Raw genomic sequence first — 17,639 nt, 5'->3', positions numbered from 1 at the left:
TCAGTCCCTTTGGGGAGCATATTTTAGGCACACCGTTCTCAGTTTCTGCTGAGACTTTATGGGTATGGTTTATTTGACTCTAATTAGAATGTTTGTAGTTCATCCTAGTTTGCAAAGGTCCCCACAAACTATGCAAATGAACAAGCTCAGCAAACAGACTAATGTGTGTGGTTGTTTTTGGTGTAAATTACATTAACATATATATAATGAAATCTTGTGCATTAATGTGATTGCATTAACGAAAAAGACCCTTGAGATTTCCTTCATGCATTGCTGAACCCTCGGAAATTTACCGTGGTAACCATGGTTTCAGCCAATTTAGTAAAGTTATTGATGAGATTACTTCTATATAATCAAATATATTAATTTATTTATTTTTAATGAAGCTAATACAAAAAGCAGGCTAATAAAAAAAGTTACTAGACTTTTTTTCAATAACTGTATGCATAGTAACTATCACATTTTGGCTAAAGCTATGTTTACCATGTTGTAAGAATCAGCTATAATACGGTTACTTGAGTGTGTGCACCCGCTGCCACGTTTTTGCATGCAGCTGAAATAAGAGATCTATTCATCTGTTAGAGGCAAACAACCGCACGCACGCGACTGTGGAAAATGCATAGAGAGCTAAGTGTGAGTGAGGTTACACTGCTCTCCTTGAGTCTGTTCACTGGCTGTGTCTCAAATCATAATGCCCCTCCTACCTAGATAGTTGCTGCACGTGCATGTGTTGTTCAGAAGTGCTGGTTAGGAAGGAATCTCACTTGGTTTTGAGGCAGCCCCTGTTTGTGCATACATATACATTAACATAGCACTGCTAATAATCACCTTTGGCTGCCCACAAAGCTTTTATCTGGTGAAAGAAAGAGTGGAAGAATTTGAAATTGCCTTCAATTAACATAAGTGGCATATATGTGTTCACATCTTTGGTCTTATAACAATCCCTGCATTTTTATTTTTATTGTATTTTTTATTTATGAGGCAACTTTCTGCTGATCTCATTACAAACATGACAGTGTGAGTTTCCAATTTCCGCTGAGACTGTGATTATCTTAATGAGTTTTCCAGTTGCTGTAATGAACCCGTTTTGGAAGTGCACCGCCTGGCTTTAGAAGTAGTTGCCTTGTGCCAGTGGACTTTTATCATGTTGAATTGTTTTGCCCCAGAGGACCGGGAGGGGGGGTTTGTCATTGTGAAAGGGTTTTTGACATTAAAAGGAGTTTAAAAAGTCAACTGCTTTTACAGAGATTTTGCATTTCCTCTTTCATGTGATTTGTTTAATGAGCTTATGATGAGCATGTGATGAGCAGGTTTATCCTTGGCCAAAGTATTTAAAATAAATGAATACCTTAGAATTTTTTTTGAGCAGTGTTTTGGGTGATTTTGAAGCTAAAGGTCTCTTGGGGCCAATTTTTTAATATTTTTACTAACTTATAATTTAGTTTATTTTTAAATGAACATTTTCTTACCTCTAACTTTTGGAATAAATTTTTTTTTTTTGGTCGCTGTGCCTTTAAGGGTCCTAGGTAATGCCATATTTGCATGTAAAATGAAGTTCAAGTTACGGTGAGCTGATGTTTTTATATTTTAACTGGTCCATCATCATTCAGTAATAGCCCATTTAAAAAGCATAACTGTATTGTGCATTGTACAAACAATTTACAAACTGTTAAGATTAGATTGAAATGATCAAGGCTCTTGTATAAAATAAACTTAAGCCACTAGTTTTAAAATTTGGGATCCTTCAGAAGGATATGCAGAGTGAAAGACATGATATGACTTTTGAATGGAGGCAGTGAGCGTGTCATACAGTATGTGCTGCTGTGACTTTATGGTTTGAGCTTGTGCATGGTCCGTCTCTTGAGGTTTCGTTCGCTTGTCATATGTTGATTGACATTAAGTAGTAACCTCTGCAGAATTTCAGCTGAGAGGAAGCAAGCATAGAAATCCAGTTTTGCAACATAAAAAAAGTTTGTGTGGTTCATTGAAAAAGTCCTCATTTGAGATGTCCAGGGGCCTCATAACGTTGCGTACGCACAAAATGGGCATAGAAATGTGCGTATGCTGTTTTCCACGCACTTATCTGGATTTATCAAAAATAAACTTGGCGTAAATATGTGCACACCATACGGATGCTCTTGACTGTGCATACGCACTCTTTTTCCTGGAGTGAGAAAAGTAATGAAGTAAATAAGGATTTTAAACTGTTTTCATTTCTATATACACATTTACATTAAATATTCCACTCTCATTAATGGAGATAAGCACTAAAATTACTCATTACGCAGAAGTTAAACCAAAATTATATGAATTTAGACATATTTGTTGTTGATGCGCTTAATCAATGTTTTAATGACAGCGAGGAGTGCTATAATAATTCATATTTAAACTAAACTGCAGATCTCATGTTATGAGAATTTTTTTAGTGAGAACAATTTCAATGATGCACACTTACTTCGTTACTATGGGGGACACTGCTGGATTCTGTGGATGAACGGTCCATTGTCCGGTTTGAATAATAGCTACTGTACAACCGCAGCTGCACAGAGGTGTTGATGTCATGTGAAGGCATCTCCACAACATTATGAAAAATACCACTGTATTTGAAGGATACAACTTAGAAAAAATAAAGTTTCCTTTTTAAAATACTTTGTCAGTGATGCGCCGAGTCAGACAATTATATTTACACTGCAATAAGGTTTGAATAATAGCTACTGTACAACCGCAGCTGCACAGAGGTGTTGATGTCATGTGAAGGCATCTCCACAACATTATGAAAAATACCACTGTATTTGAAGGATACAACTTAGAAAAAATAAAGTTTCCTTTTTAAAATACTTTGTCAGTGATGCGCCGAGTCAGACAATTATATTTACACTGCAATAAATATAGGCTTATCTGTTTCCACTTATATTCTAAAACATTCTGGATGATTTTGGCAATAAAAATGTATGTGGCACAAATGGCATTTAGTCCGTATCTCATTTCCTTAACGTCTTGTACCTTTGACGGTGTTAAACATGGTGTCACGTGGATGGGAATATGCATGGAAATGATATGCAGATGAGGTTTTGCTTTGTAAAACTAGGCGTTGTAGACTCCATATATGGTTATTTCGGGGAGGAGACAGGGTGGAGATGCACGTACGCACAATCTTCCCCTGACTGGGATTTACAAAGGGATTTTTGCGCAGGTGCTGGTGTACACATAGTTTAAAAAATTTGAAAACTTCCTAGCTTTTGTGCGTACGTACACGTTTAGGATTAAATCTATGGAGAGTTTTATACACGAGGCCCCAGGTCTTCTTTTACCTTATTACAGAAAAAAGAGGTGCTCCTTTATTTAAATTAGTTTGTATTTATTGGCTATTTGTGTGACTTTGTCACGTCCAGAAAGAAACAGATAGACTATAATATTTGTCAAAATTATCAACTTTCTCTTGTTAGATGAGATTGTGACCTCTAGACTGTTGTAAGGCAAGTGGAAATGTAGGCTAAGTTGTCAGTAATTTGATTATATTTTCATACTACTTATTTTGAATAATTTCAAACATTAAGTGCATTAGAAATTTAAGCAGGAATGTATTGGTAAATTGCAGTCAAATAAAAAAAAACATTATTTAAAAAAAATTCATATTATAATGCCCCTGTAAAAAATGTATGTCAGAAAAACATCTCGCCATTTAAGGCATTGCATATGTTTTAATGACAGCGAGGAGTGCTATAATAATTCATATTTAAACTAAACTGCAGATCTCATGTTATGAGAATTTTTTTAGTGAGAACAATTTCAATGATGCACACTTACTTCGTTACTATGGGGGACACTGCTGGATTCTGTGGATGAACGGTCCATTGTCCGGTTTGAATAATAGCTACTGTACAACCGCAGCTGCACAGAGGTGTTGATGTCATGTGAAGGCATCTCCACAACATTATGAAAAATACCACTGTATTTGAAGGATACAACTTAGAAAAAATAAAGTTTCCTTTTTAAAATACTTTGTCAGTGATGCGCCGAGTCAGACAATTATATTTACACTGCAATAAATATAGGCTTATCTGTTTCCACTAAAAATAGCTAAAAGATGTTCACCTTTTCAGCAAAACTGCATAAATTTGATTTGATTTGAATTGTTTAAAACAATTGAAATACTATTTGGCCAGTGGAAAAGAATGAGGTCAAGTATATTCTAAAATAGGCTATTTATCTGAGAACTAAACGGTTTTGTTTTTATGGATATTTTGATATATTCTAAAACATTCTGGATGATTTTGGCAATAAAAATGTATGTGGCACAAATGGCATTTAGTCCGTATCTCATTTCCTTAACGTCTTGTACCTTTGACGGTGTTAAACATGGTGTCACGTGGATGGGAATATGCATGGAAATGATATGCAGATGAGGTTTTGCTTTGTAAAACTAGGCGTTGTAGACTCCATATATGGTTATTTCGGGGAGGAGACAGGGTGGAGATGCACGTACGCACAATCTTCCCCTGACTGGGATTTACAAAGGGATTTTTGCGCAGGTGCTGGTGTACACATAGTTTAAAAAATTTGAAAACTTCCTAGCTTTTGTGCGTACGTACACGTTTAGGATTAAATCTATGGAGAGTTTTATACACGAGGCCCCAGGTCTTCTTTTACCTTATTACAGAAAAAAGAGGTGCTCCTTTATTTAAATTAGTTTGTATTTATTGGCTATTTGTGTGACTTTGTCACGTCCAGAAAGAAACAGATAGACTATAATATTTGTCAAAATTATCAACTTTCTCTTGTTAGATGAGATTGTGACCTCTAGACTGTTGTAAGGCAAGTGGAAATGTAGGCTAAGTTGTCAGTAATTTGATTATATTTTCATACTACTTATTTTGAATAATTTCAAACATTAAGTGCATTAGAAATTTAAGCAGGAATGTATTGGTAAATTGCAGTCAAATAAAAAAAAACATTATTTAAAAAAAATTCATATTATAATGCCCCTGTAAAAAATGTATGTCAGAAAAACATCTCGCCATTTAAGGCATTGCATTACTCAACACAGGAGTTCGTTTAACAGAGGTGATATAACAAAACCAGTAGCAAAACAAATGAAGGGGGGAAATGAAGTCAAACAGCGACATGTGAGATTGTGTGGATGGGATTCTCAGTTGTATCTTGACCTGTTGGGTCGATATTTGGTCAGGCACGTTGGTCTGATGAGGTCTCGGTGGTCTGGCTAGACTAACCTTGAATAAAATTGACACTCTGATCTTCTCTGGTGCATCTGCAAATAACGGTGTGTTTGATGAAGTTGATTTCTGCTCCTGTGTTCATCATCTGTATCCAGACGGCTGTAAAATGCCACAGAGGAAACCACAGTTTTTCAACTGTTTTTGCATATCACAACACAACAGACACACACATACAAAAGGGCATGAAAGTACAAAGCAAACAAACAGTAAAGTGCAAGCAGCCCACAAACCTCTGCAAGAGGAAGTTGATAGTGTAACACGGTCTCACATTCTGTTTCATTCTCCTTGTTTCTCGTTACTGTAATATGTGTGTGCGTACTGAATTTCGGAGGCCTTGTTCAAGAAAGGTCACTGCAGTTACAGCCGTGCAGAAACATCTTGTGTGTGTGCTTGTGCTTATAAGTGTGATGTTTGAGTGTGTGTGTGTGTGTGTGTGTGTGTATGTGTATATGTAAGGGAAATACTTAAAGGGTTAGTTCACCCAAAAATAAAAATTAGCCCATAAATTACTCATCCTCAAGTCATCCTAGGTGTATATGACTTTCTTCTTTCAGACGAATCCAGTCGGAGTTCTATTAAAAATTGTCTTGAATCTTTCAAGCTGTTTCATGGCACTCAGCGGTAGGCCTGTCACGATAACAGCTTTTTGTTGTGCGGTATATTGCCCCAGAAATAATTGCAATAAGCAAAATTATTGTCATTTTAAAGACCATTTTATGCCACTGAATATATAATCATAATGTAACAGCATAATAATGCAAGAAGGCCTACACACTTCCAAATGACAACAAACTTATATATTTAGTTTTATATATATAGTTTTTAATACTTAAATATTATATACCTTAAAAAACCTGAATAAATAGTAAATAAACATTTTCTAACAAAAAGTGCAAAGATCAAAACAAAACAACGGTCACTAATTAGAAGTACAAAACGAGAATTTGAAAAAGAAGCATGTCGGAGGATTTCAGTATAAGCCAAGAGGAGACTTTTTTTCCTTTGCTAAAGTACGGAAACTTTGCTTCCTTTGCTCCTGGTAATAAACGTTGGTTTTCACGAGACTCACTGGCGCATGCGCAGCTCTGAACTCATACGTCATCTGTTGGCGCAAGCTACGTTAAAGTGATTATTATGTTTTGAATATGGATATTTTTCTTACAAAAGCACATCGATTCGCTACAGGAGGCCTTTGTTCTCCTCCTGGAGCCGTGTGAGACACTTTTTTTTATGGATGGGCGCTTTTTATTTAACTTATTTTGGACTTATGCATGCAACACACGCTGAGTGGCATTAAACAGCTTGAAAAATCAAAGACAATTTTTTTTATATAACTCCGACTGGATTCGTCTGAAAGAAGAAAGTCATATACACCTAGGATGACTTGAGGGTGAGTAATTTATGGACTAATTTTCATTTTTGGGTGAAATAACCCTTTAAGTAACAACTGTTCTCGGAGCTCTAGAACAAATAGACTGGTGACTAGACAGGCCACACGCTGCATGTTTGATGTTACCTTATGTTTTAGCCTGCTGATCTTGGCTGATCATAGTGATTTTGACTAGGGAGAGTTCAGTGAAATGGTCCTAAGTATTTTCTGTTTTATTTTCTGTTTACAGATGTAAATAGAATGTGTAATGTTTTCCTTTTGTCTGGTCTGTAATTCTTTAAATAAATGATAGTAGATTGGAATTGATGGATGGATTTATAAATTGATTGTTTCAGTGATTTATGCATTGTTTCCTATTTACATGCTTTGAGCGATTCCTTCCTTTATTCCAGTTGATTTAATTCTCTTTTTGCACTTTTAAAAAATAAATCGAGAAATGCACTTTGTTTAACATGTTCTGTCCTCAGCAGCCTGTTGACGAATGAGAAGGTCATTTCGAATTTCAAATACGTATTATTAAAATAATGTGTGGTTTAATAAGTAAGTCATTAGTTCAGTTACTCTTTACCATTAGTGTTTGGAACTGGTTCGGAATAAAAATCGGTTCTCTGTTCCCAACCTTAATGGCACATCCACACCAAGATGAATGTTGGGTGTAAATATTTGTTACGATAAATAGTTTAATTTAAATGCATCTATTCATTTTTTTTTATTACAAAAAGATGTTCTAACCTGTTTTTAATTACTTTGCAAGAAAACTGGCCAACCAATAAGATTCACCCAATCCTACGAATTGAACAGACTTTTTTTGCTAAGCGACGGAAATGCAAAGTTGAACTTGGTGCTTTTCTAAAAAGGCGTAACATATTGCATGTGGAAACCTCACCAAATTTGCATGCAGAACATTTGTGTTGGTATGAATGCCTTAACTCTAATAGTGTTTCATGCGAGTTGCAAAATTAATTGTAATCATTTTACCAACAGTAAATATTTTTGGTTAGCAGCAAGTTCTAAGCACACACTGCTTAAAAACGCACACAAGAAAGCACGCGTTTTTGAAGAAATCTAAAGCGTTTGAAGCGGCTTTCGACTTTTCCCTAGCTCTCTTGCTAGATTGTGTGTGTGTGTGTGTGTGTGTGTGTGTGTGCGCGCATGTTTGGGTTTGAAGTGGAAAAACTGCGTGTAGCAGTAGATCTGTGTGTGCTGATAATTCTCTGGGTGTATAGGTGTGCATATGTAAAGTGCGTGTATTTGAAAAGGGGGAAATTGTCATGGCTTCAGTTCTTCTGAAGCCAGTTTGTCTCAGTTTTTGAGCTGATGTGCCCTTTAGCGTACAATGATTGGCTTCAGAGTATTTTAGTGTCCATCATTTTTTGGGAATGTGAGGTCAAAGCTGAGTCACTCCCTGTCATTCATTTCCTCTTTTAGATTACATCGTCTGTGTGTCTCACACTCGTGATTCTCTCATGGTCTGTTTTGCTTTTGTCCTGTTCCCTGTCTTTTTGTATCTGGGGTGTGCGAGTAGTATGTGTTTGTTTGTGTATTGCCTGTCTGTTGCTGATAGACATCAAAGAGGCCCATCGAAAAGGAAGTGATGCGTGTATGACAGTGCCACACCCTTTTTTGTGCCGTGACATTTTCCTTTGTGCTTTCCTGTCTGATCCCTTGTTTCCTGAACTGTCTGTCCTTCCCCCTCTCCTTTACCACTCCTTTCCTTTTCCCCTCACTCTCACAGGACCCAAGGAATGACAGCAAATCTCAGGGAACAGGAAATGACTACAGACTGTCTGACCTTTGTTCAGATCAGAATTAATACAGTGCCATTAGGACACACTTGCTATGTTTAACTACTCCTCGTTTTTCAAAACTATTGTAGAATTTCAAATGCTAAATTTCTTTTCTACATCATACCAAACCAGAGCACTTTTCAGCACTGTTCAGCTATGGATGTGTGATATGCTTTGTCTACAATAATATGATAATTGTTACTTTCAGTTTGCAAAAAAAAAAAAGATGATTTGGCCTATTGGCCTATTCTACCCTCAGAACTGAAGATATGGGGTCAAAAATACCCCTTAAGGGTTTTTGTCTTGTATAATATAAGAAGTATAACACAATAATATGTTTTTTTTTTCCTGAATATCAGCACAATTGCAAATACTAACGTACAGATACACAGGCTGTTACACGCAAATATTGTAGAGACTAGATATGGTCAGTTTCGCAAATAGAAATAGTTACAAACAAAGTTGTAGAAGAACCACTGCACGTGAGATTCTTCTTTGTCCTCATTATATATATAGAGTGACCTTCATTTACTTAAACAAAAAAAATCTACTTTTTGGATGTGTAATATCTAGAGATTGACCGATATATCGATTTACCTATATTTTTCCCGATATTTAAGCATTTTACCATAATCTGATATCGGTTTTGTAATATCAGATTCACCAATAAATGCCGCCATCTTGTGGGTGTTTTGAGAATTGCGCGCAGGATCGCCATTGCAGCACGTCTGAGGGGAGACGAGACCACAACAATGGCATGGTGCAGGTACTTGATTTGCTGTAGTTAGTATACTTTATTTAACATAACAGCCATTTATGCACAAATTAGATGCATTACATAAATGCCTGATATGTAGTTTATGCAGCCTGGCTCTAAGAAATAGAGACCAACTCACGGATTCATGTAAAATAATAATAAATAAAGACGTAACTTTGCCTGAATTAAATAATATGCAGCCATGAATGAGCGCATGTTGGAAATAAAAGCACTGAATTGAATTCTCTCTCTGTTGTCTATGCTCATCGTTAGTCTCGTGAAGTCGGAGTCACGTAGAGAGTCAAGATCCTCTCCCAATAAAGACGTAACTTTGCATGAGTTAAATAATACAGCCATGAATGAGCACATGTTGGAAATAAAAAATTAAATGTTCTCTCTGTTGTATATTTGCTCATCATTAGTCTTGTGAAGCCGCTTATTTATTGCTGTTCACTCACCGGGTTGATGTGGTTGATGCTCAGGAAATGCTCCAGCACGGCCACCGCATGTAACTTTTAACAAGATTCACTTGTTTAAAACACCCTAAATTGTATTAACATTTACTATATAACCATTATTTCGCTAATAAACATCTAAATAAATACAACTCTATGGAAATTAATTACTTATTATCTCCGCGAGCGATCGCAGTTTGAGTATAGTTCTGTGTAACTGCAAAGATAAACCACGCTGTCAGCAGGCATTTTATAATCTGGAAGGACAAAATCATAATTAATAATTCTGTAATAACATTCCAGTTGAAAAATTCAATAAAATACGATGTTTTGTTTATTATATTCCAATATTCCAGAGAATATTATTCAGTGAATTAACATTATCCAGTGAATTATTCTTGACTCTGTAGCTATTAAACAGCTTATAAACCTACTAAAACTGTAGTTTAAAATGAAGTTGATATGACTCCTGTCCTTTATTTATTTTCTCCGTTTGAAAACATTAGACATTCTACATTTATTTTGCTTATTGTTAATATTAGTGTTGTTGCGGTTGATGTTTGTTTTATAAATAAAATGTTTTTTATTGTTGTAATATGAAGATTAAATTTAGCATGAAAGACTGCTAATTTTCAACACACTATCCAAAAAAAAGGATAACTGAAAAGATGAAAAACCAAAGTGAAGCATGTTCTTACTTCTCAAGCATGTTCTTACTCATTTATTTACTTTATAACGGTAAATAAATATCGGTTCTGCATATCGGTTATCAGGCACATAAACATGCAAATTATCGGTATCGGTTATAAAATAAAATCAATATGGGTCGATCACTAGTAATATCATTGTTATATTCATGTTTATTAATGTTTGTTCATTAATGCATAACACATTTGCATTCAGTGTCATTTGCAGGTAAACATTTTTTTTACCTGCAAATTTCCAGTGTTTAAATAACCTCAAATCACAAACCCACTGTAGTTCTTACATTAAGCCCAGTTTGGGAAACCCTTGATTTAATGTAGTTTTTAATGCAGTTTATGATGTTAATATTGAAAAATTTTATATTTTTTTTCTCTTTGCTTTATTTATATCAATATGGTACATTTAATTGTCAGTTTAAAACAGGAAATCATGGTGTACTACATTCATATCAGTGTCAGTTGCATTGCTTCGCTGCCATTCAAAAATTCTCTCTCGTGGTTTCATGGGATAGTAAAGTGTCCATTGGTTGTGCACTTCAGAATCTCACTGGAAGTCATAAGTTATCCAGGTACATTTTGCCTATGGTGAATTCAGATTACTCTTTTCACATAGCAGAATAATCTGCTTTATATTGGGGAAGTATGTAGATGCAGCCAATGACTCGCACATTAAGTGAATTGCCACCACCTACTGTTTATTTAGTTTTAAAGTAACATTTCATTTTTTTCAAGTCAAACACACACACACATTCCACACACACACACACAAAAAAATCTAATTATCATTATTGTCGAAATCCCAGAAATCCTACAAATTGTTTGTCAGTATTGCACAGTGCCATGTTCAGCACAATAACTCACCGAAACACACATGCACACACCTTATCTGAGAATCGCAGGTGTGCAGACCGAACAGTTGGGCTTTGGCCAGGTTGTTATGTTATACTTAACCAAATTTAATAACTTTATGAAGCTAGCCGCTTTCATATTGCTGTTCACTCACCGGGTTGATGCTCAGGAAATGCTCCAGCACGGCCACCGCATGTAACTTTTAACAAGATTCACTTGTTTAAAACACCCTAAATTGTATTAACATTTACTATATAACCATTATTTCGCTAATAAACATCTAAATAAATACAACTCTATGGAAATTAATTACTTATTATCTCCGCGAGCGATCGCAGTTTGAGTATAGTTCTGTGTAACTGCAAAGATAAACCACGCTGTCAGCAGGCATTTTATAATCTGGAAGGACAAAATCATAATTAATAATTCTGTAATAACATTCCAGTTGAAAAATTCAATAAAATACGATGTTTTGTTTATTATATTCCAATATTCCAGAGAATATTATTCAGTGAATTAACATTATCCAGTGAATTATTCTTGACTCTGTAGCTATTAAACAGCTTATAAACCTACTAAAACTGTAGTTTAAAATGAAGTTGATATGACTCCTGTCCTTTATTTATTTTCTCCGTTTGAAAACATTAGACATTCTACATTTATTTTGCTTATTGTTAATATTAGTGTTGTTGCGGTTGATGTTTGTTTTATAAATAAAATGTTTTTTATTGTTGTAATATGAAGATTAAATTTAGCATGAAAGACTGCTAATTTTCAACACACTATCCAAAAAAAAGGATAACTGAAAAGATGAAAAACCAAAGTGAAGCATGTTCTTACTTCTCAAGCATGTTCTTACTCATTTATTTACTTTATAACGGTAAATAAATATCGGTTCTGCATATCGGTTATCAGGCACATAAACATGCAAATTATCGGTATCGGTTATAAAATAAAATCAATATGGGTCGATCACTAGTAATATCATTGTTATATTCATGTTTATTAATGTTTGTTCATTAATGCATAACACATTTGCATTCAGTGTCATTTGCAGGTAAACATTTTTTTTACCTGCAAATTTCCAGTGTTTAAATAACCTCAAATCACAAACCCACTGTAGTTCTTACATTAAGCCCAGTTTGGGAAACCCTTGATTTAATGTAGTTTTTAATGCAGTTTATGATGTTAATATTGAAAAATTTTATATTTTTTTTCTCTTTGCTTTATTTATATCAATATGGTACATTTAATTGTCAGTTTAAAACAGGAAATCATGGTGTACTACATTCATATCAGTGTCAGTTGCATTGCTTCGCTGCCATTCAAAAATTCTCTCTCGTGGTTTCATGGGATAGTAAAGTGTCCATTGGTTGTGCACTTCAGAATCTCACTGGAAGTCATAAGTTATCCAGGTACATTTTGCCTATGGTGAATTCAGACTACTCTTTTCACATAGCAGAATAATCTGCTTTATATTGGGGAAGTATGTAGATGCAGCCAATGACTCGCACATTAAGTGAATTGCCACCACCTACTGTTTATTTAGTTTTAAAGTAACATTTCATTTTTTTCAAGTCAAACACACACACACATTCCACACACACACACAAAAAAATCTAATTATCATTATTGTCGAAATCCCAGAAATCCTACAAATTGTTTGTCAGTATTGCACAGTGCCATGTTCAGCACAATAACTCACCGAAACACACATGCACACACCTTATCTGAGAATCGCAGGTGTGCAGACCGAACAGTTGGGCTTTGGCCAGGTTGTTATGTTATACTTAACCAAATTTAATAACTTTATGAAGCACCTAACAATCCCTCAGGGCCTAACACACAACCCTAATAAGGCTAATGACAGGCCATCTGGATTACAGCGCATGAGCTTGTTTAGCATGTTGAGGTGCACAAGCACACACAGACTGTAATGTGGTACATGGAGGAGGAGTTTTTGAGGGCCGAACATTTGGTCTCAGGATCCAGATGGTGTAAATGGGTGGGGGGGTGGGGGTCAGGAAGGGCCTCCCCCTCTCCCCCTCAGGATACTTGCCGCCACAGTAAACCAGATCCCACTCTACTTCTCAGAGACTATTTGGTTAAACGTGACTCTTCGCTTTGGCCTTGTTTGGATAAAAAATACTTTTCTGTTTGGAAATGTATAAGTGTATGTTAGTCTAAAGCAGGTTTTAGGTGTTTGAATGGCTGTTGCAGGCACTTTTCTGTGTCCCCTGATGGTTAACATGTAATGTTGGAGTTTAACCACTGGAGTTTAAGTGATTAGGATGGAGAGGTCGTCCCCACAGCATCGAAAGGGTCACGGTGAGTTTTAACCTCCCTTTATTCTTCAGTGCATCTGGCTGTGGTCTCCATAATAAGTGCCTCTGGGTTGTTGGCTAGTTTTCTGTAGCTGTGTGATTTAATTCAGAAATGTGAAGGGCGATTTAAATAATTCATATTGATGTGCGTTAGATCCTGTATATCAGGGTTTTTCGAACATTGCTGCCACCAATCACCAATTATGATGACCTCCTTGCAATCAACCCCCTTCTGAGAATATTCAGTGAAAAAATAAGTAAATAGGAGTAAAACATAATGAAACCATATAGTACTAATGTTAGGTATATATTTGTTCTTTCTAATTCCTTCCACAGACCACATAGCACAGATTTTATGAATCTCCAAATGTGATGGTCCCCTTGCCAGGGGCCCTGCATAAAGACAGCTATATGTTTTCAAGTATAAGTTTCAAGTCAAGTAAAAGTATAAAAAATGTGTGAAATATTACCTAGAGAATATTTAGTTTCTGTCTTACATAAAATGTGTTTTTTTCCTACCCACCATCAAAGTACTTTTAGATGTATAAACATGAAGAGAAACATAAATTGTTTGGTGTAGGATAAAATCATTTTCATGATCAGTCTTTAGAAGAAACGGTAATAACAAATTCGGTAGATTTTACATTTATTTTTTATGTATGTTTATTATTTTATTTATGCACTATTTTTCTCTGGACCTTCCCATGGACCCATTAGTCCCCTTTGTGGCCCCTGGAGGTCCCCGGACCCCATTTTGAAAACCCCTGCTGTGGATGGACACTGCAATCTCAAGATATACAGCACATTTCAAACATATAAGACTGAATGTGTGTACATACTTCAGTGTGGATTGAGACTAATGTGTTTAATAGCTGGCTGCTGAACTAGCTGGTACAGAATCGCAGCGCTGCTTATGACACGAAGGGTTTAGTGAGAATTTGACCTTTGAACCCTGAAACTAATGTCAGTCATCTGAGGAATGTTAATCATACATTTGTTTGTTTGTTGGGTGAAAGAGAGGAAAAGTGTAAGAGTTGAAAGAGGCATAAACAGGATTGGTAGAAGAAGAGAAGAAGTGTGATTGGGGTAAGTGGAGGTAGACTGTGGGATTGTGGGTAGAAGCCAAATAACCGCTAAGAACAATGAGCTGTATTCAGCCAAACACACACACAGCTAGAGCACAGAAAACATTTCCTTCCCCACACACACACTTCACATATGCTATTTATTCATACAGCAGATGCTTCTATCTAAAGGCTTTTTACTACATAGATCTGAACATCTTAAACTGAATGATTTGAGATTAAAACAAAACAAACATGTTAAATGATGGTTCACCTTAAAATGAAAATTCTGTCATCTGCTCACCCTCATGTTACTCCAAACCTGTATGACTTTCTTCTTTAAAGAACAAAAGAAGATATTTTGAAGAATATTGGTAATCAAGTAGCTTTGGTTATCTTTGACATCCATTGAATTGGGGAAAAAAAACACTGAAACATTTCTCAAAATATCTTCTTGCACATTGCACAGAAGAAAAAGTCATACAGGATTCGAATGACATGAGGTGAATAAATTACAGAACTTTGAGTGTACTGTTCCTTTAACAGCATGAGTGGGCGTGATCGGTTTCTCTTTAAACAGATGTGTAAATTCATGAAGAATCTGTCGTGTACTGTACATGTACCATAAATATCCATAACTCCAGAGCAGCTTGTTCACAAATGCACTTATATTCTTCAGGAACATAGTGATACTCTGTGGAAAGGGTGAAGACTCTTCAGAAGCTCCTCTGAAGAACACAGGCACTCTTCAGAAATGCACAGACACTCTTCGAAATGCAGTCTTTTGCAACACTGAGACTTTTCAGAAACACAGAGGCTCCATAGTCCGTTTCTCAACAGTCACAGTGTTATCCTGATGAGCCTCTGGATGTGTCTGTGACCTTTCACTTTCATCAGTGATACAAAGATGTCATAGAATTATCAAAAATGTACCCTAGCACATTGAGAAATATACCAGAAGACCTCTTGAAAAAGTCAATGGAGTGGCCTCGTTTGCTTTCAACCTAAACCACTTCAGAAACACTGAAGACAAAAAAAGGCTTTAAGGATCCAATCAGTAGAATTTGACTTTTGTTCACTTGGAAGTTGATGCAGATTTAAAAGATGCAAATATTGAAGAAGTGTGGACTATGACAGCATACATTTTTAAGGTCATTTCTTCTTCTTTTTTTTTTCTTTTGTATAATTTTGCTTTAGTTAATGCATTAAATATCATTAACTAACCTTAAACATTTTTTAGAACATTTATTAATTTAGGTTTATATTAATTTATAAATATACTGTTTATTGTTAATTCATATTTGTTCATAATAGTTTAACTGTTCACTTTGGGGGAGTGTAGGGAGGCAGATAATTTTTGTAACCATAACTGTACAAAAGTGTACAAAAAGAATTTGCTGTTGATTAGCTCTTCTTGTAGGCTGAACACCCTGTGTTTTTTTACACAATCCAAAAAAGTCTCACACTGGCAAATTTTTCAGGAGTCTCTCTTTTGTCTGTCATCTCCAAGTTTTGTGCAGCAGTTGTAGCAACACTAGTAGTAGTAACACTAGTATACATTTAGTTCTGGAACTAAAGCGGTGCGAAAGGCCCTACTGTTTGTCCATCATTATATTATATTATATTTAGGGCTGGGCAAGTTAACGCGTTATTGCGTTAATGCATTAATTGATTAACGCCGACAATAATTTTATCGCGCATTAACGCAGTTTTTGATTATTATGAAAGTCCGTTGCTCACTGGCTCTGAATACACATACAGACAAACCATGGGTCACAGGAGGGGTGGGATGTTGATCAGTACTGGCTTGGGATGGGTGTCATCACGTGTCATCCAACCAATGAGAGCATTTGGGGTGGGCTTAAGACTGCAGCAGCGCTCACATGAAGCACTCACGACTTCATAAGTGGGAAATAGGAAGTTTCCGCACGTGAAGACAGCATAGAAGCGCTTTTGCTCAGCACAGTGGAGTGTAGTGTTGTCAAAAGACCCGGTACTTTGGTACTAAGTTGGTACTAAAAAAATTTAAACGTTACGGTACCAGGTTTTTTTAAGTACCGGTGGTACCGAGTACCCGGTCAACCTGGTTCTTGATGCGCTATCCGAAGGGTGCGCAGATGCACTCTCTTCATAAAAACACTGAGACGTGGCATCATCAAAACGAGGAAACACACCAAACTAACAAAACACTTTAAAGACACCCAGATCAAATGAAAGTTCAAGCAGGTAAGTTTCATTTGAATTTTTTATATTTAGATCAGTGTTTCACATACATTGATTTATTTGTGGTGGCCCGCCACAATATCAAAACTGACCGCCACAAATAGATTTTCCAAAAGGATTTGACTTTGTTGAATAAACATGAGCACTGCACGTGTCAAAGTCAAAACCCGGTGCAGGTGTTTTTATATCACTGTATTTCTGAAGAAAACCGAATGTCTTCAGAAAATGATGGATGTCATTTTCATTTCATCTTGCCTGTAATGCCTGAGTTTATGAGCTGAGCGCTGCTTTGTGTACAGCCGTTACTGGGGAAACCTCTATCTCTCCCGCTTTACAAGCGCCTCCTGCTGGCAGAGAATGAATTTGCATATACAGTATATGCCGCTACAAATGAAGTGTAAGTCTGGGGGAAACACCGCTTCTGTTATGAATATTATTCAATATTTTAATTTGAATGTCTGATTGAAATGAACGCTGTTATTAGAGTAGTTAATCGTTAGCATAGGCGTGGCTAACGCTAATATAATGAGCATTAGAATGAAGTTTCTTTATTAACTATTTAATGCTCCTATAACTTTGATATTTGACATGATATTTACTATTTTTACACACCAGAGGCTTTTATATTAATTGTGAATCTAAAATATGCGTGTTAGAGAATGTACAAATGGTTTACTTTTATATGAAAAAAGTGCACAATACACTACTTTTGAATTCATTATTGAATTTTGTGCATAACAATGCGATTAATCGTGATTAATCACAGAAAATCATGCGATTTAATCACGATTAAAAAATGTAATCATTGCCCAGCACTTATTATATTATATTATATTATATTATATTATA

General features: G+C 35.8%; 1 protein-coding gene across 1 annotated transcript in view; it reads left to right on the top strand.

Annotated features, from left to right (window-relative positions):
* LOC107548495 (stAR-related lipid transfer protein 13-like) overlaps positions 1-17,639 on the top strand; it is a 57,471-nt gene that overhangs the window by 689 nt on the left and 39,143 nt on the right. The window lies entirely within an intron of this gene.

This window comes from Sinocyclocheilus grahami, unplaced genomic scaffold (genome assembly GCF_001515645.1).
Source record: "Sinocyclocheilus grahami isolate Dianchi unplaced genomic scaffold, SAMN03320097.WGS_v1.1 scaffold348.1, whole genome shotgun sequence".
In the NCBI taxonomy this organism is placed as follows: Eukaryota; Metazoa; Chordata; class Actinopteri; order Cypriniformes; family Cyprinidae; genus Sinocyclocheilus; species Sinocyclocheilus grahami.
The sequence above is the reverse complement of the archived record's forward strand: the minus strand, read 5'-3'. Positions and strand labels throughout refer to the sequence as shown.